This window comes from Mytilus californianus, unplaced genomic scaffold (assembly GCF_021869535.1).
Source record: "Mytilus californianus isolate M0D057914Y unplaced genomic scaffold, xbMytCali1.0.p SCAF_4, whole genome shotgun sequence".
Taxonomy (NCBI): Eukaryota; Metazoa; Mollusca; class Bivalvia; order Mytilida; family Mytilidae; genus Mytilus; species Mytilus californianus.
The window spans coordinates 113387888-113408123 of NW_026262690.1; the positions used below are offsets into that span (position 1 = coordinate 113387888).

The 20236-nt window shown below is 33.1% G+C and overlaps 1 protein-coding gene across 1 annotated transcript in view; it reads left to right on the top strand.

Annotated features, from left to right (window-relative positions):
* The window catches only part of LOC127699100 (thyroid adenoma-associated protein homolog), a 202207-nt gene that overhangs the window by 22912 nt on the left and 159059 nt on the right, over positions 1 to 20236 (top strand). The window lies entirely within an intron of this gene.

Consider the following 20236-nt stretch of genomic DNA (forward strand, 5'->3'; position numbering starts at 1 on the left):
CTAAGTAGGTCATCTACTGTATCACTAGCCTGTCAGCACTGAAGTTTTGAGTTGGAGCCCCACACATGGCATCCAGGTGTTTTTACTCCAATCTTAATTGACTAGGTTGCCAGTTTCCTGCCAAAGGTCAGTGGTTCTCTGGGCACTCTGGCTTCCTCTGCCAATAAAAGATGGCCGACACGATATAGCCAACAGTGGCATTAAACACCAACAATCAATCAACAATTAATGTTAACATTGCATTGACAAAAATTAATTGAAAAAAATGGTTACTTGATTTTAGAAACATATACAGGGTATAAAAATTATAAATGAAATATATGACCTCCAATAGTAGCAGCCTGTAGGATTTCTCTTTTGTATTCTTTTACATTTTGTTCTTCTGGGGCCTTTTAAAGCTAAATATACAAGTTGTGTTTTGCTTATTGTTGAAAGCCAAACAGTGACCTGAAATTGTCTATTGGTCTTTATGGATAGTTATCTCATTGTCAATCATACCACACCTTCTATTATTCTAAATTGAAAGTTTACAGATCTTCACTGAGTAACTGAGCATGTTCAAGTTGAAAATGTTACTACTGGTTGTATTAGTCGGTATATTTTTGTCTAAAAAATTACAAACTTTAAAACAAAGTGACAGTTTGTTATCATTGGAAATATATATGGAAATACTATTGATTAACTAAAAATCAGAATTAGAGATATATACATAATATAGATATAAGAAGATGTGGTATGAGTGCCAATGAGACAACTCTCCATCCAAGTCAAAATTTATAAAAGTAAACCATTATAGGTCACAGTAGGGTCTTCAACACGGAGCCTTGGCTCACACCGAACAGTAAGCTATAAAGGGCCCCAAAATATTATTAGTGTAAAACCATTCAAACGGGAAAACCAACGGTCTAATCTATATAAAAAACGAGAAACACTTATGAACCACATCAACAAACGACAACTACTGAACATCAGATTCCTGACTTAGGACAGGTGCAAACAAATGCAGCGGGTTTAAACGTTTTAATGGTACCAAACCTTCACCCTTTTTCCTGAAACAATAGTGTAACATCACAACATAGAAAGACACACTATAAAATATCAACTGAAATAGCTTAACTCAATCAAAGGACATATTAACACCATTGAACATACACTGAACAAATAAATTTTACCTATGACACAATGTAAATACAAAATAAATAAACTAAGGGAAGAATAATAAAAGTAACATGTTATATCGGTAAGAAATGTTAAACAATTAAAGAAAAACAATATGCTCGAACAAAAATACCATCCATTTGCAATAACTTTAAACACAGGTAAATGAAAATAATTTTGTTGTTAGGTATACGTGTACAGTACCAATAGAGAAAGGAAATATTTTTACAAACATGAATCAACAAATCTGATCCTCTGCTATGTTAGATACTTGTTGAATATATGAATTCAATTCAGGGGTGAAGGATAAACAGTTTATCACTATAATGGAACAATTTATACACAGTTTAAATTTTTCTGAAAAAAAGGTTGGCCTTCATTTTAGCTCTCTTGGTCCATAAGCTATTTCTGTCAAATGATGTCTCTTGTCTGTCCACTTTTGTTTGTAGTTGTCTGTGTGTAAATGGGTTTTTTAAAAAACATTTTGGTAGAGTTTTTCAATTTTTCTTTAATTGTACATGTAAGTCTGTCATATGACCTTGACCTCATTTTCATGTTTCGTTGGTCAATGTTCAGTTTTAATGGCTATTTCTGTTTCTCATTCTATAAGCAATATGTCAACTATATTTGGTACATTTAATGATTGCATGGTGAAGATGTTGCCTGGCAGAGTATTTGGTGTATGGTATGATTGTAAGGTGCATATGTCTGTCTGGTAGGATTCATCTGACCTTGACCTCATTTACATTGATCATACTGTGATAATGTTAAGTTTATGTTATACTTGTAGTAAAACTTCATATTACAACATAAGTTCAATCGTGATAAGTATAGAAGGCAAGACATTTCAGCATGTGCACTCTTGTTACATCATTCACTTGTCAACCTTTTTTTAACCGAATATTTTCCAGTTCAACAAGTTTCATACCCTTCTGTGAAATCAAACACAATTGCCTTGTATTTATACCCTGCCTCCATGACTTAGGGATATATATAGACAAGTCAATCTATGCAGAAAATTCTATAACATGAATGAATTGAATTACTTGAGTGTTATTGTGTCCATGATGTCATATACGTTTTACTAAGTCTACCAAGATTATAAAGGGGGAATGGACAATTTTGGTTAAAATCATAGGTTTTTTTTATAAAACAGAATCAATGAAAACTGGAAATTTTTGATATTTATGTCATGAGTGGAACATCTTTTAGTACAATGTATATTTGAAATATCACACACATGGTTTTTATGAGATTTTTATCATAAAACCAGAAAATTTGTCATATTGAAATCTATTCAAACATCACAAACAAGAATGTATAAGGAAACTAGAAGTTTTATGAGGCAAAAATGAAGTTTTTTGTCATAAAATCTCTGAAATCAGGAAACCAGAAAAATTTGTCAAATGTTATCTATTTGACTCATCTCAAACAGGTTTGTATAAGGAAACTAACATAATTGCATGACCAGAAATTAGTACTTTGAGCCAAAAATTATCATAAAATCTCTAAAAATATGAAACCTGGAAATATGTCAAATGTAATGCAAATTATTTTTATACGCCCGTTTACGGGACGTATTATGGTAAACCGTTGTCCGTTGTACCGTCCGTCCGTCTGTCCGTCGTCAACATGTCAGACATTAACTCAAAAATGGTTTAACCAATTTGCATAAAACTTTGGTGAATTGTTTATATCTATTGATGTGAGCTCCCTTTAGTTTTTTATCAAATTTAGATTTTAGGTTTCCGAGTTATGGGGTTTTATTCATTAAAAAAAGGGGATTTTCCAGTTTCAGACAATAAGCCAAGAATGCTTTCACCAACTTGCAAGAAATTGTGGTGAATTGTTTATATCTATTGACATGAGCTCCCTTTCGATTTTTCTAAATTTTAGATTTTACTTTTCCGAGTTACAGGGTTTTATTCATAAAAAAAGGGGGGATTTTCCAGTTTTCAGACAAAAACTCAAAAATGCTTTCAGCAATTCTTATGAAACTTTGGTGAATTATATGTATGTATTGATGTAAGGTCCCTTTAGAATTTTATAAATTTTACATTTTACATTTCTGAGTTATGGGGTTTTATTCATTAAAAAAAGGGGTGATTTTCCAGTTTTCTGACAATAACTCAAAAATGCTGTCACCAATTCTCATGAAACTTTGGTGAATTGTTTATATCTATTGATGTAAGCTCCCTTTTTATTTTCATAAATTTCTAATATGACATTGAGAAGAAATTGAACTTTATTTGTTTATAGTCTGACAACAGATTTACTAAGTATTGCACAACAGCAAGAAATCTTTAATTGAATATAAATTCAATTCATATAACCAATTTTCAGTTCTTTGACTACATTTATTCAGAAACCTATAATATGTCAAATATTTAATTACAATCCAAATTCAGACCTGAATCAAGCTTGAATATTGTGTCCATTTTTGCCCCAACTGTTCAGGGTTGGACCTCTGCGGGCGTATCTAGCTGCGCTCAGCGAAGCAGTTTATTAATTTTCAAGGGTATTTGTCAATTTTAACCCAAGTTTATACTGAAAAGTTGTAATTTCACTTGCAAACCCCACCCCTCGAAGATAAAAGTGATCATCCCCTAATGTGTGCATGTGCTTGTTTTCAGCTGGCTTGTTTATTGAAAATGACTACCAGTCCCTAAATTATTTGCCCTATTATTACATGTTTTCCTACAAATAAACTCAATATAGATACCAGGATTGATTTTTTGTATGCCAGAAGCGTGTTTAGTCTACAAAAGACTCATCAGAGTCTAAAAGGCCAAATAAAGTATGATGTTGAAGAGCATCCGAAAGGTTTGCCAAATAAAGTTAACTTAAACAATGTATTTATATTGTGATGCGCATCTTGGTTGTCTATATATTTGTATTGTTTCTGTATGTTATAATGTCAATCATGCGACATTTGTTCATTGAAGATTAATTGATGAATTGTTGGTGTTTAACACCACTTTTAGCACTATTGGCTATATCCTTTATTATTAGTGGAGGAAGCCAGTGAGGTGAGTTTTTATACCACCGCAAAAAAATTTTGCGGTCGTATATTGGTATGACGTTGGCATCGTCGTCGTCATCTGAAGACACATTGGTTTTCGCACTCTAACTTGTTGTCAATTTCTAGATGCAAGATAGAAATAATTGTAGAGTATTTCTGATTAAGTTACTTTTTTCAAGCTTATTTTATCTATCCTTCTTAACTCCTCCAGTAATGCATGATGCATGATGATGTGCACCAATTATATTTCTCTGTTGTGTAATTTCACATTTCAGGTGATGCATGCATAGCAAGACTAACACTTATTCTGTTGTCGCACCTGGTCTGGCTCCTTGTAGAGTTCATGTGATTCTCTCGTTATACGACCGCAAAAAAATTTTTGTGGTCGTATATTGGTATGACGTTGGCATCGTCGTCGTCCGAAGACACATTAGTTTTCGCACTCTAACTTAAGTTTAAGTGAATGGATCTCTATGAAATTTTACCATAAGGTTCAATACCACAAAAGGAAGGTGGGGATTGATTTTGGGGGTTATGGTACCAACAGTTAAGGAATTAGGGGCCAAAAATAAGCATTTTTGTAACTTCCAGACATAACTTGTGTGTAAGTGTATGGATCTCTCTGACATTGTACCACAAGGTTCCATACCACAAAGGGAAGGCTGGGATTGAGTTTAGGGGTGATGAATCATAAGGGGGTTCAAAAAATTTGGGGGAGGGATTTTTTTTATCTTTAAAGTTTTCCATTTTAAATTGGTTATTTCTGATTTATATATAAAAGCAAATAATAATGATATGGTTTGAATAGGTAAATTAAAAAATTTTAAGTTCTTAGACCACATTCATTCTGTGTCAGAAACCTATGCTGTGTCAAATATTTAATCACAATCCATATTCAGTGCTGTATCAAGCTTGAATGTTATGTCCATACTTGCCCCAACTGTTCAGGGTTCGACCTCTGCGGTCGTATCAAGCTGCGCTCAGCGGAGCATTTTATTTCTTCATGTTAAAGGCTTCACTTTGACTTTGAAATGAAGAACAGCAATAAAATCACTGTTCCAAGAAAGCTCATGATATAGGTTATATGAAATCCTACTAATCTTTATACAAAAGAGGGGGAAGATACAAAAGGGATATTCAAATTCGTTAAGACAAACTGACAAAACACAATGGAAAAACACTAGAAATCACTAAAAGAAGTCTTTTACAGTCTACAAAACACAATATAGAAAACTTAAAGACTGATCAACACTAAAATCACCAAAATCCAATGATGATCTCAGATGTTCAGGAAGGGTAAGCAGATGCATCTTCACATGTGGCAACCGTCGTGTTGCTCATGTAAGTACAAATTCAGTAATTAATCTTATTTTTTGATGAAATGAAAAGTTCACAACTGAAGCTGAAATCATCTCTTTTGTCATAGAGTTTTGTTCTCAACTGACCCTCATTGTCAATTTCTAGATGCAAGATAGAAATAATTGTAGAGTATTTCTGATTAAGTTACTTTTTTCAAGCTTATTTTATCTATCCTTCTTAACTCCTCCAGTAATGCATGATGCATGATGATGTGCACCAATTATATTTCTCTGTTGTGTAATTTCACATTTCAGGTGATGCATGCATAGCAAGACTAACACTTATTCTGTTGTCGCACCTGGTCTGGCTCCTTGTAGAGTTCATGTGATTCTCTCGTTATACGACCGCAAAAAAATTTTTGTGGTCGTATATTGGTATGACGTTGGCATCATCGTCGTCCGAAGACACATTAGTTTTCGCACTCTAACTTAAGTTTAAGTGAATGGATCTCTATGAAATTTAACCATAAGGTTCAATACCACAAAAGGAAGGTGGGGATTGATTTTGGGGGTTATGGTACCAACAGTTAAGGAATTAGGGGCCAAAAAGGGGCCAAAAATAAGCATTTTTGTAACTTCCAGACATATCTTGTGTGTAAGTGTATGGATCTCTCTGACATTGTACCACAAGGTTCCATATCACACAGAGAATGCTTGGATTGATTTTGGGGGTAATTGCCTCCAAATTTTAGGAATTAGAGGCCAAAAAGGGGCAAAAAACAAGCATTTTTCTAGTTTCATGACAATAACTTGTGTGTAAGTGTATGGATCTCTCTGACATTGTATCACATGGTTCCATATCACAAAGGGAATGCTGGGATTGATTTTGGGGGTAATTGCCTCCAAATTTTAGGAATTGGGGGCCAAAAAGGGAAAAAAAAACAAGCATTTTACTAGTTTCCAGTCAATAACTTGTGTGTAAGTGTATGGATCTTTATGAAATTGTACTACAAGGTTCCATATCACAAAGGGAGAGCTGGGTTTGAGTTTGGGGATAATTGCCTAAAAAATTTAGGAATAAAGGGCCAAAAAGGGGCCAAAAATAAGCATTTTTCTAGTTTCCAGACAATAACTTGTGTTCAAGTGTATGGATCTCTCTGATATTGTACTGCAAGGTACCATACCACAAAGGGAAGGCTGGGATTGATTTTGGGGGTAATTCCCTCAAAATTTTAGGAATTAAGGGCCATAAAAGGGCAAAAAAACAAGCATTTTTCTAGTTTCAGGACAATAACTTGTGTGTAAGTGTATGGATCTTTATGAAATTGTACTGCAAGGTTCCATATCACAAAGGGAAAGCTGGGTTTGAGTTTGGGGGTAATTGCCCTAAACGTTTAGGAATTTGGGGCCAAAAAACAAGCATTTTTCTAGTTTCCAGACAATAACTTGTGTTCAAGTGTATGGATCTCTCTGAAATTGTACTGCTAGGTACCATACCACAAAGGGAAGGCTGGAATGAGTTTGGGGGTGATGAATCATAAGGGAGTTCAAAAAATTTGGGGGGGGGGATTTTTTTTTCCTTTTTTTTTATTAAAATTTTCCATTTTAAATTGGTTATTTCTGATTTATATATAAAAGCAAATAATAATGATATGGTTTGAATAGGTAAATTAAAAATTTTGAAGTTCTTAGACCACTTTCATTCTGTGTCAGAAACCTATGCTGTGTCAAATATTTAATTACAATCCAAATTCAGTGCTGTATCAAGCTTGAATGTTTCCATACTTGCCCCAACTGTTCAGGGTTCGACCTCTGCGGTTCGTATCAAGCTGCGCTCCAGCGGAGCATTTTATTTTTGTTTTGTTACCTTGATTTGTCTCTTCAGAATTGATTAACAAGATTTAAACTACTCAATCTCCTTAATTTTGTCAATTTTTTTTATTTGACTTTTTTTTCTTCAACATTTACATTGCATTACATATATATATAAGATAAATAGACTATTAAAACTACATAGTTTTCTACCGTTGACACCTTTTTGCAAGGAAAAAGCATGTAAACAAAGGAGTCTTAATTTACAAAAGCCTTATAATACAAATCTTAGAGTGAGTACCTGTGGTTAGGTATAGTTTACTAATATTTTTTTTTCAAACTTGACTACTATGGTAAAGAAAAGAAATGATCTGGGAATTCATCCATCCATACTACAAATTTGATATTGTTGATTAGGTTAAGTTAATGCAGAAGAAAACAACAGAACTCAGATTTTAAATTCTGCAAGCACTTTTGGTACGTAGCATTTACAAAAATACATCCCATTTTTCTAAAAATAAAAGGAGCAAAAGGTTATTTGTCAATGAGACAACACTCCTGAATCACACTAAACAAAAGGCACTTAGAGGTCTACATATGTTTCATCAATAGGCAAGGGAATGTGCTGACTTGTCCCAAGTCTAGAAAACCTGTGAATAAACAAAGTCTTTCAAAGATCTGCCATTTTTGTTTCAATTGTGGCTTTAAAGATTCACGCAATAAATTATGAATTTGAAATACAGTTTAATTATGTAAATACATGAACAGAAGGATGATCTAAATACAGACAAGAGAGGTAATCAGAATCAGAATCCAGAAACTTGAACAGTATATAGTTTGACCTCCTCTGGTTCACTTTTGCATCTACCACAGCCTATGTACAATGTACCTTTATTGTCAATATCTAAGGATAATGGACAGTGGATACCTAACTGATCCTTAGTGTTCAGGTAATGAATTCACTGTCCTGAAATATTGATAATATGAATCATGTCAATACTCATATCTGTAATTATAATATTGTCTGAATTTGTAGCCACTACGTCATCAGGTTTGAATGTTTGTTCCTTGTTTATATCTGGCTAGGCAATGTATATCCATCTCACTCCATTGGTTTTATCTAACGCTAGTATTCTACCACTCCAGTTTTCATCTAGAACATCAATGACATAAATGTTGTTGTCATTTTCTGTAGTTATCTTAACTTTCCTTTTGTTGTCTGTTTGATACACCATTTCCCTTTTCCCATCAATTTAATCATGATGACTTGTGTAGGACCATTAACAGGGAAAGGTTTTGGTTGGTCCTCTCTTACACCCACTAAGATTCTATGGTCACTTGTTACATGAACAGCAATGGTTAATAAAGGATAAACACTGTACTTGGTTGGTTCCACTTTACTGGTACTGCATGAAATTATTTGAAGGTTAGATTCCCTTGTAGATAAGAGAAGGTCACTAGATGGTAGTAATGCCATGTCATTTGAAGCTATCTTAATCTTGTGCATCTGATGTAATGATTCATTTGTCAGTCTCATTTTTTGTATTTTATGGCTGCCAAAATGACCTACCCAAACTGTTGCATTTTCAAAGCAGACTAAATTTTGAACACGTCGAAGCTTTGTTTTGTACTGGTTTATTACTTTTAACTAATACTGCTTTTGGTCAAAATCAGGTTCAGTTAATTCTCCTAGGTAGAAATCTCGAATGACCAGTTTACCGGGGACAAACTTAGGCAACTTAGAAAATTAATATAGTGTTGACACGTTGGAACAATTCTTTGGTGTCTTGAAGTTTTCTCCTCTGAATATATGTTGAAAACTTGATTGGCATTATTTGAATTTAAGGCTTGGCTTAAAATCTTCTTTTTGAGGTCGAAATCTTTATTGATCTTCTCTGATCTATTTTCAGCATCATTCACTGATTTCACAAGGATCTCCTTTCTCTGATCAAGTTCTTTCAAAAGTTTATTTGCATGCCTTTTAAATTCATCCTTTAATAGTTTTTCTCGGCTGAGAATGTTTTGCTTTTCTATTTCATATTTTTAGTCTTCTGAAGATTTCAAAATTCCCAGTTCAGATAATTCTTTCACACTTTGTACTAATTTGTGGTCAATCTCAGAATTAAACATTTCATAGTTTTAACAGTTAGTTTGTATCCTTTAGCTAATTCAATCATATTGTGTTTAATATGTGTTTTTATATTTATAATACACAAAGGACAGACAACTATGTCAAAAGATTGACAAAATAAGCAACAATTTTGTCCTGCATGAATTCCATATGAAATGTTATTTTAAAATCTTATCTGTTGTTTGTCGCTGATGAGAAGCAATGTCCCTAATGTCTATGATTGTGTGTTGGTTGGTAGATTTCACTTTCTTATGAAGTTTCTGACATTTTGTACACAAGAGAAAGTCACATTATATACCTTTCCATTTGATCTCGTTAGATTCCTCACACATCTGGCAGGACAGTGGAACTTGAAAAGATTTTGATAATGCCATCATGAAGATCTAAGTTTTTAAACGTTCATATGGCCTAAATTCTGTTCTCAAATTTTATACACATGACTATTTAAGTATTTTTTCTCAGTATAGTGACATTTGATTTCCTGTTATAGCTTAAAGATGATAATGGTTATTGATATAATAACTGTTCATTTGATATGATATTCTAACAGGGAAAAATTTTAGGACTGAACTGTAAATATAAATTCTACCACTGCATCAAGTGTGATACAATATTTCTTCACTTGAGACAGTTAACTTTTCAAATTTAAATGTGAGGCTTTCCAAGCATTTGAAATATTTAAAATTAAGTATAGAGAGTGGAGAAATATCCTATTGCACAAGATACTGTGATGGAATCTGTTTCTCTTATGGTTTCATAGATATGTAGACAGGTTTAATGTTTCTTATCCTCATGATCTGCAAAAAGATGTGTTTTTTTCCCTGTTATCTATCATGGTCGCCTTTTTTTGTGACATCACAATAGAAAATACCAAGGAAAGCTAGAAAGTTTGATGTCATGATTGAAATTTGATCCATAAAGAACTGAGATCAAACGATGCTCACTTTGATCAAAAGAAATAATCAGCCATTAATGGAAAGAATAAACTGGTTAAGAATTAGAGAAATAGGATAAAACAACTCAGATATTTGTCCTTGTGTTATATCCTGTACTAATTCTGTCTTCCTAATGTTAGATTTTCTCCTACACTTTCACTTACAGATAAAAGGTGTTTGTAATGCACTTATGTTACCTTCTCTTAGAAAAATCTGTTTTTAACTGATCAGACTGATTCAACTTAATTAATTGACAGTGATATAATATGATCTAAATGACGACACTTAAATAAGGAACAGACCTCCTTCACTTGATGTAAAATTGAAATTAAAGTGCATCTACTTATTTGACTGGACTAGTTGAATTTGTTTTGATAAACAATTGTGTTAACCTTGCAATGACAAAAATTATGAAAAATGGTTACTTGCTTTTAGGAACATATACAGGATTAAAAAAAAATTGAACTAATTATATAGCCTTCACTAGTAGTAGTGTCAATCAACCTTAACCTCTTCTTAATTCTTTATGTGCAAGTCTCAGTATAGGAGCCTTTCATCCAGTGGTTGTTGTTACTGTCTTCTATAAATAGTTTTTATGTATTTTTATAGTATAAATCAGCCTGTAGATTTTCTCTTTTGAATTGTTTTACATTTTGTCATCCATGGGTCTTTTAAAGCTAAGTACACAAGGTGGGATTTGCTTATTGTTGAAAGCCAAACAGTGATCTGTAATTGTCCATTGGTCTTTATGGATAGTTATCTCATTGTCAACCATGCCACACCTCCTCTCATTCTAAATTTAACATTTACAGATCTTCACTTAGTAACTTAGCATGTTCAAGTTGAAAATGTTGCTGATGGAATCAGCCAGCATATAATGCCTTAACAATTTGCAAATTTTGAAATAACTAAGATTTCATTATTATAAGAATGTACAAATGATGTATATTGAATTACTATTGCTTATCTAAAAATTACTCCAGAATTATAGATATATTCATGAATCAACAAATATTTTCCTTTGCTATGAACATAACTGTTGAATATATGAAATGAATTCAGTGGTGAAAGGTAAACTGTTTTTCGCTTTAAGTGAACAATTTATACACAGTTTAATTTTTTTTTTTGAAAGGAAGACCTTCATTTTTAGCTCTCAATGTACACAAAAAATGTCCACTTTTGTTTGTAGTTGTTGTCTTTGTGTAAATGGGTTTTTGAAAACCTTTTTGGAAGAGTTGTGTTTTAGTTTTCAACTATTTAGATCTTGATTCAACAGTGAAAACAATGTGATCAGCAATAAAAATATAATTAATGTTCCTTATTTAACCTTCAAAAACAGAAATCTAATTGATCTACTAAAATAAACATAAGAAAAAAAAACATATTATTATATAAGGTTAAGTTTTCATGGTCAAGTATGTATCTCAGATACTATAAATAATAGGTCAACTATATTTGGTGAATGGAATGATTGTTAGGTGTACATGTAAGTCTGTTAAATGACCTTGACCTCATTTTCATGTTTAGTTGGTCAATGTTAAGTTTTAATGGTTTTTGTTGAGCCTGCCACTTATGTCGCAGAAAGCTCGACATAGGGATAGTTATTTGGCGGCGGCGTTAAACTAACTTCTTAAAAGCTTTATATTTTAGAAGGTGGAAGACCTGGATGCTACTCTGTATATTGATGCCTTATGTTATGAAGTTTCATTCTGTCATATGTCCATTGTCCTTGACCTCATTTTCATGGTTCAGTGACTACTTGAAAAAAAGTTAAGATTTTTTGTAATGTTAATTTCCTTCTTATTATGAGTAATAGGATAACTATATTTAGTATGAGCGTACCTTGCAAGGTCCTCGTACCTGTCAGACAGTTTTCATCTGACCTCGACCTCATTTCATGGATCAGTGAACAAGGTTAAGTTTTCGTGGTCAAGTCGATTTATCTCAGATACTATAAGCAATGGGTCTACTATATTTGGTGTATGGAATGATTGTAAGGTGTACATGTCCAACATGTCATCACACCTCAACCTCATTTTCCTGGTTCAGTGGTTAAAGTGAAGTTTTTGTGTTTTGGTCTTTTTTTTTCTATAGGTCAACTATTTTTGGTGTATGGAAATATTTTATGATGTACATGTCAGTCTGGCAGGTTTTATTTGACCTTGACCTCATTTTCACGGTTCATTGCTCAGTGTTTTTATGTTTTGGTCTGTTTTTTCTTAAACTATAAGCAAAAAGTCAACTATATTTGGTGTATGGAATGATTGTAAGGTGTATATGTCCAACTGGCAAGTGTCATCTGATCTTGACCTCATTTTCATAGTTCATTTTTCAATGGTAAGTTTTCATGGTAAAGTTTGTTTCTTAGACACTTTAAGCAATATGTCAACTGTATTTAATGCATAGATTGATTGTAAGGTGTTCATGTCTGTCTGGCATGATCATCTGACCTTGACCTCATTTTCATGGTTCATTGGTCACTGTTAAGTTTTCCTGGTTTAGTTCGTTTCTAAGAAACTATAAGCAATAGGTCAACTATATTTGGTGTATGGAATGCTTGTAAGGTGTACATGTTATCTGGTTTGGTTTATCTGACCTTGACCTCATTTTCTTGGATCATGTTAAGGTTATGTGATACTTGTAGTAAAGCTTTATATTTAGGACTATCAACATAAAATCAATGGTCAGTAAAGCAGGTGAGACCTTTTAGTGTGTGCACTCTTGTGTCTGTTTCTCATATACTATAAGCAATATGTCAATTATATTTGGTACATGGATAGATTGTGTGGTGTAAATGTTGTCTGGCAGGGTTTACTGACTGTGATCCTGTTTTTATGGTTCATTGGTCAATGTTCAGTTTTATTAATTATGTCTGTTTCTCAGATGTTATGAGCAATAGGCTTACTATATTTGGTGTATGGTATGATTGTAAGGTGCACATGTTTGTCTGGTAGGATTAATCTGACCTTGACCTCATTTACATTGATCATTCATTGATATATTAATAATGTTAAAGTAATGTGATACTTTATATTACAGACTTTCAACATAAGTTCAATCGTGATAAGTATAGCAGGCGAGACATTTCAGCATGTGCACTCTTGCTATATCACTCACTTGTCAATTTACTTTTAACCGAATACTTATAGCGGGGTATCCAGTTCAAATAGTTTCATAATAATTGCCTTGTTTTTATACCCTACCTCAATGACTCAGGGTTATATATACCCCAGTCAATATATTCAGAACATGCCTAACTTCAATGAATTGAACTACATGAGTGTTATTGTGTCCATGATGTCATATTTGTTTTACTAAGTCTACCAAGATGATAATGGTGGAAATGGATAATTTTGGTTAAAATCATCAGGTTTTTATACGACCGCAAAAAAATTTTTGTGGTCGTATATTGGTATGACATTGGCGTCGTCGTCGTCATCCGAAGACACATTGATTTTCACACTCTAACTTTAGTTTAAGTGAATGGATCTCTATGAAATTTTACCATAAGGTTCAATACCACAAAAGAAAGGTTGGGATTGATTTTGGGAGTTATGGTACCAACAGTAAAGGAATTAAGGGCCAAAATGGGGCCAAAAATAAGCATTTTTGTAACTTCCAGACATAACTTGTGTGTTAGTGTATGGATCTCTCTGACATTGTACCACAAGGTTCCATATCACAAAAGGAATGCTGGGATTGATTTTGGGGGTAATTGCCTCAAAATTTTAGGAATTAGGGGCCAAAAAAGGGGCAAAAAACAAGCATTTTTCTAGTTTCATGACAATAACTTGTGTGTAAGTGTATGGATCTTTCTGAAATTGTACTACAAGGTTCCATATCACAAAGGGAAAGCTGGAATTGAATTTGGGGGTAATTGCCGAAACGTTAAGGAATTGGGGGCCAAAAAGGGGCCAAAAATAAGCATTTTTCTAGTTTCCAGACAATAACTTGTGTTCAAGTGTATGGATCTCTCTGAAATTGTACTGCAAGGTACCATACCACAAAGGGAAGGCTGGGATTGATGATGGGGGTAATTGCCTCAATATTTTAGGAATTAGGGGCCAAAAAGGGGCACAAAACAAGCATTTTTCTAGTTTCAGGACAATAACTTGTGTGTAAGTGTATGGATCTTTCTGAAATTGTATTACAAGGTTCCATATCACAAAGGGAAAGCTGGGTTTGAGTTTGGGGGTAATTACCCTAAACGTTTAGGAATTTGGGGCCAAAAAGGGGCCAAAAAACACATTTTTCTAGTTTCCAGAAAATAACTTGTGTTCAAGTGTATGGATCTCTCTGAAATTGTACTGCAAGGTACCATACCACAAAAGGAAGGCTGGGATTGAGTTTGGGGGTGATGAATCATAAGGGGGTTCAAAAAATTTGGGGGGGGGGGGGGGTTTCCTCTTTTTTTCTTTTTTTCCTTTTTTTTTCTTTTAAAGTTTACCATTTTAATTTTAAATTTCTTCTCAGAGAAATCCATCACTCTTTGATTAATTTACCCCAGTAAAAACAATTATCTTCTAAAAGATGAAAATACATGTTTTTGAAAACTCACAAAACTGCATGTGATGTTGTATTTATTCCATATCAATAAAATATTTTCAATCTGTTCAATGTAAACAGTGATGTTAAGTTTTCTGCTTAAGTTAATTTGATAGGAACTACTTTTGATAGATTAATGATATTTTGCATGAATTTTCAATAGTATCAGTACATATCAGTTTGACAACTATTTTGAGGCCCTGTCCCTAAGGCATAGACCAGTTACTTTTAATTAATTAGCAATATTCAATGTTAAGTTTTCTGCTTTAGTTAGTTTGATAGGAACTGCTTACAATAGACAATTATATTTTCTATAAGGTTACATTACTGTCTGTACATCTCAGTTTGTTGGCCATTTGGAGGCCCTAATCACTAGTTCATGGTCCAGCAACTTTGAATTAATAAGTAATGTTGCTGTCCATCTGATTATACTGGACAGGATAAAACTTTACTCATGCCAAGAATTTTTTTATTTGAAACAAAGATAAATTCTGCACAATTTTTTGAAAAGTGCAAATTTAACAAAGACTAATAGGGGGAATCAATGGTGGTATTACACCTATTATGGGAAGCTACACATGCACCTTTGACATTGTGTGTACTCTCATTTGTTAAAATTTCATGCTATTTAAGTGAAATATTACAAAAATGAAATATTCTGAGTGGATTCAGTCTTAAAAACACATTTTATGAGAAAATTGCCTTGAAATAGGACTTTACCATGAATATTAGTTTACAGAGCAAGCCATACTCAGTGTTTTGGGGAGCTTTTTCTGACTTTTTCTCCTTTTTTCTTATATTTTGCTAAAATAGAAATTTGTAATACTTTGATAAATATATAGTTATCAGTAAATGAAATTATTTTTGAAGCAGTTACAACAAATTATTCACTTAAAGGGAAGCTTTTTGTGTCCCTCTCTGGAACGCGGCGTAAATTTAAGTTTTATGTAAAGACTTATTGAAACCTCCATTGAGTCAGTAAACTTTTATATGGATAGTTCATTCAGCTTGAATACTTCAATTACTCATTTATTATCACATTTCTTTCATAAATGAGTGAAATTTTTTTATTTATGGCCTAAAAAGTTGAAATTTTGAGGAAATGAGAGGTATAAATGGACCAAAAGGGACCTTATAATGAAGACAAAGAGGTCCATTAGTGATATTTATAATCATCCTTGAGTCATCTTTTGTATCATATTCAACTGTTTGTATGCAGATGAGATAAATATTTGATCATTTATTGGTCCACACTATATTCTATCATGATGCAGCTTGATTTGGATTTTTCGAATAAATTTTGCTCAAATCGCAGTAGATGTCGTCTTATATTATAATAGATTTTTCTCAAACTATTGAACTGATTATGACAAAACTTGACAGTAATGCTTGAAATAACCAGTATTACAAAGGAAAAAAAATCACATTCAGTTTATTCAACAAAAAAGTCTTCTTTAGGTGTAATACCACCAAATCATAGTACGTCACATCCGGTTTTAAAAATATTCCCTTGAATTTGACAGTTGTAGGAAATTGATCCTACATTTCATTGCAGTAAAAAATTTCTGAGTCATAAACATATGTCTTGGGTGTTTCAAACCACCATTATTTTTATGCCCCCGCTGTAGCGGAGGGGGCATTAAGTTTTACCCTTGTCCATCTGTACGTACGTCTGTACGTCCTAAAGTTGGTTTCCGTTCTCTAACTTTAGTTTGCCTCTACCAAATCTTATGAAACAATGCTTATTACCGCAAAACACAGATCAAATTTGAATTTTTTTTTGATGGCGTCACTTTAACCGTTCTAGAGTTATAGCCCTTTATAAATTGAAAAATTGCTGAATTTTTAGTTTCCGTTCTCTAACTTTAGTTTGCCGCAACCAAATGTTATGAAACTTATACACAATGCTTATTACCACAAAATACAGATCATGTTTGAATTTTGGTGGCGTCACTTTTACTGTTCTAGAGTTATGCCCCTTTACAAATGGAAAAATTGCTGAATTTTTCGTTTCCGTTTCTCTAAACTTAAGTTTGCCTCAACCAAATGTTATAAAACTTATACACAATACTTATTACCACAAAACTCAGATCAAGTACAAATTTGGGTAGTGTCACTTTAACCGTTCTTCAGTTATGTCCCTGTATAACTTTATATGATATGCAAGTGGGGGCATCATCTGTGTCCCATGGACACATTTCCCATTTATTTTATTTGGTGTTTCTATAGAATATTTTGGAAACTTGAGGTTACATGGTTACTAAAGCTTGTACACAGCAGAAAAAAGGGGTGAAAATTTGATTGGTTAACTTCCAGTGATGGTTATTTTCTTATATACAATGAAATGTTATGTGAAATTTTGTCTATAGTACTGGACAGAATAAAACTTTACTCATGCCAAGTATTTCTTTATTTGAAACAAAGATAAATTCTGCACAATTTTTGAAAAGTGCTAATTTAACAAAGACTAATACGGGAAAATCAATGGTTGTATTACACCTATTCCTTCCAATCAACATGGCCAACATGGCTCAATATAGAACATAGGGGAAAATGCAAGTTTTTCTATTATTTTGAAAACTGTCATATAAGAAAATCTGACATAGGCAGAAATGTTCATAATGTTAAGATCAACCTACTGTCAATTTACATCATAACTGTTGGACAACTTCTTATATGTGTTATTGTTTTCATTTTTTAAAGCACTGGGGCATTGCCTCTGCTGGTAGACTATCAGTCCCCTAGGGTATCATCAGCTCAGTAGTCAGTACTTCAGAAGATATGATTTATAACCAACCTTTCTAAAAATGTCCGTTTATAAATTTTGAAATTATAAAGAAACTAAGGTTTCAATTCCCTCAGGCAAAGTTGACCTTAGATGGGTTTGGCTATTTTTTAAGGTCTTATTTGGTTAAATAGCTCTTCAACTGTTTCTTATATTTGTTACTTTTGGAGGACATGTTTTTCAACAAACAATCGGCATTCCCATGGGAACAAACTTTGCCCCTCTTCTTGCCGACTTGTTCCTTTATTCATATGAGGCTGACTTCATACAGGAATTTCTTAGGAAGAAAGAAAAGAAGTAGCCTTTAACTTTACTTTCAGCTATATAGATGATGTTCTCTATATAAATAATTCAAAATTTGGTGACTATATTGAACACATCTATCCCATCGAACTTGAGATAAAGGATACAGCAGATACAGTTAAGTCTGCCTCATATCTTGACTTACATCTAGAAATTGACAATGTACCCAAATGTGAACTTTCTATTTCTATATAGCAACATTCCAGCAGCGCCTGCATACAGAGTATATATCTCCCAATTAATACGATATATCATGATTTCCTTGATAGAGGGTTGCTGCTTACAAGGAAGCTATTAAACCAAAAGTTCCAAGTGGTGAATTTGAAATCATCCCTTCGTAAGTTGGTTGGTTGTTATGGAATATTCGTTTCACAGATGATAATGGATATGTTCCTATTGTCGTAACTACAATCCAAACCCCTTTTCCCGAATGTGACCTAATAAATAAGACTTATTACTGGGTTTGTTAAACATGAGCACCACGACAGGTGCCACATGTGGAGCAGGATCTACTAACCCTTCCAGAGCACCTGAGATCACCCCTAGTTTTTAGTGGGGTTCGTGTTGCTCATGCAGTCTTTAGTTTTCTATGTTATGTTTTGTGTTCTATTGTTTTTCCGTTGGTCTTTTTCTTTTTTAGCAAAGGCATTGTCAGTTTATTTTCGAGTTATGAGTTTGAATGTCCCTCTAGTATCTTTGGCTTCTCTTTTATACATCCTTGGCTTTTAAATATTCAGCTGTGAGTGTCCCTGATGAAGGGAAATCCAGAAAAGCACTTTGGACACATGAAATTCATAACATGTTGTTTTCATATTTTTGTTGCCCTTAAAATTGTACCACAAGGTTCCATACCATAAAAAGGAAGGTTGAGATTGATTTTGGGGTTTATGTCCTTAACCGTTTAGGAAAAAGGGTTCAAAAACAATACTTTTCTAATACTGTACAAATTGCTTATTTCTTGACAAATTTCAGTGTGGTGTAATTCAAAGTCTTGAATTTTTGGGGTTCTTTAATATTCTGAATCTTACCTTGTATTTAGGTTTGTTTTGGATTTTGGGCCCAGTTTTTGAATTGGTCCACATTGAGGTTCAAAGGGTCCAAATGAAATGTTATTTGATTTCATCAAAAATTGGATTATTGGGGTTCTTTGATTTGCTGAATCTAACTGTGTAATAAGATTTTTATTTTTGGGGCCTGTTTTCAAATTTGTCCACTTTGAGGTCCAATGGGTCCAAAATTAAGCATAGTTTGATTTTTTTTTTAAATTGAATTTTTGGGGTTCTTTGGTATGCTGCATCTAACAGTGTATTTAGATTTTTTATTTTTTGGACCGATTTTCACATGGGTCCGCATTAAGGGTCAGAGGGTCCAAAATCAAAACTAAGTTTGATTTTAACAAAAATAGAATCCAATGGGTTCTTTGATATGCTGATTATGAACATGTATTTAGATTTTTGATTTTGGGCCCAGTTTTCAAGTTTGTCCAATTGAGGTCCAAAATTGAATTTTGTTTGATTTCAACAAAAATTGAATATTGAAAGTGGGGTTCTTTCATATGCTGAATCTATACGTGTATTTAGATTTTGGATTTTGGGCCCCATTATCAAATTGGTCAGCATTGAGGTAAAAAAAGGTCCAAATTTAAACTTTTTTGTTTGATTTCAACAAAATTGAATTTTTGTGGTTCTTTGATATGCTGATTCTAACCGTATATTTAGATTTTGGATATTGGACCATAATAGGAAAATCTTCTGAAGTTCTTAGACCTCTGCAGTCTTATCAAGCTGTGCCCCGGCAGAGCATTTTATTTATTTTTATCTTTAATATTTATATTGCAGTACATATTTTTCACAATTATAGACACAATTAAAACTACTTCATCTTCTATTGTTGACACCATTTAGCTGGGGAAAATCATGTGTACAATAGCCTTAACTTATAATGCAAAACTTATTGTATGTACTAGCCATAATGGACAGTTTATTTGTTTTCAAACTTGAATAGAAAGGTAATGTGAATAAATGTCCTGGGAATTGATCTTTGAGTACTGCTGATTTGAAAATGCTTTCTCTGGTTAAGTTAATGCAGAAAAAACAACATATCTCTGATTTTAAATTCTGCAAGCATAACAGCATAACCTGTATGCATCAATTCATAAAATACATCCCATTATTCTATGAATAAAAGGACCAATAGATTATATGTCAATGAGACAGCAACCCTAAAACACATAAAGTCAAAGGCATC